Genomic DNA, 1,010 nt, shown 5'->3' with positions numbered 1-1,010 from the left:
ACACACACACACACACACACACACACACACACACATACACACAGAGAAGATGTCCCCAAATAATTGACATTATTTCGGACTCTAATAACAGCCAATTCTCGCTCAAAGGATCTCAAATTTTAACAAAAGGTGGAAAATCTAATTTGGGAGAGGTTATGCCAGTAATAATGAGTGTGCTGGTGAAATGGCAACCACGTTTACCTGACTTGACACTCTGTGATTTTTTCCATGGGGTTATGTGAAAGGACTGGTCTATGCCAACCTCTTCCTATAAGCGGAACTCAGAGAATCACTGATGTGCTGGAGAAGGTTATGCAAGACATGCTACAGCGTGATTGGCAAGAGCTGCGCTACTGACTCGACGAACGTCATGTCACAGGCAGGGCATGTATTGAACATTTGTGAAGCTTTGCGAAATTGTTAATAAAAATCTACATCTAGGTGCAGGAGTAGCTGTGTGGTAAGTAGCTTGCTTACCAACCACATAGTTCCAGGTTCACTCCCACTGCGTGGCACCTTGGGCAAGTTTCTTCTGCTATAGCCTTGGGCTGACCAAAGCCTTGTGAGTGGATTTGGTAGACGGAAACTGAAAGAAGCCCGTCGTATATATATATATATATATATGTTTGTATGTGTGTTTGTGTGTCTGTGTTTGTCCCCGCACCATCGCATGACAACCGATGCTGGTGTGTTTACGTCCCTGTAACTTAGCGGTTCGGCAGAAAGAGACCGATAGAATAAGTACTAGGCTTACAAAAAAAAGTCCTGGGGTCGATTTGCTCGACTAAGGGCGGTGCTCCAGCATGGCCACAGTCAAATGACTAAAACAAGTAAAAGAGTAAGGAGAGTAAGTAAAAGAGTATCCCTCTTAATCTCTTCGATTTTTGACCAGCGACCTACCCCTTGGGTCTAGGGAAACCGTGCGCGCATCTATACACTCAGCTCTTAGTATCGTCACTCTAGTAGAATGGAACAAAAAAGGGGACTTGTTCATTTACCCTAGTTTCTCA

This window comes from Octopus bimaculoides, chromosome 25 (assembly GCF_001194135.2).
Source record: "Octopus bimaculoides isolate UCB-OBI-ISO-001 chromosome 25, ASM119413v2, whole genome shotgun sequence".
NCBI classification, from domain to species: domain Eukaryota; kingdom Metazoa; phylum Mollusca; class Cephalopoda; order Octopoda; family Octopodidae; genus Octopus; species Octopus bimaculoides.
Note: the sequence above shows the minus strand (reverse complement) of the source record.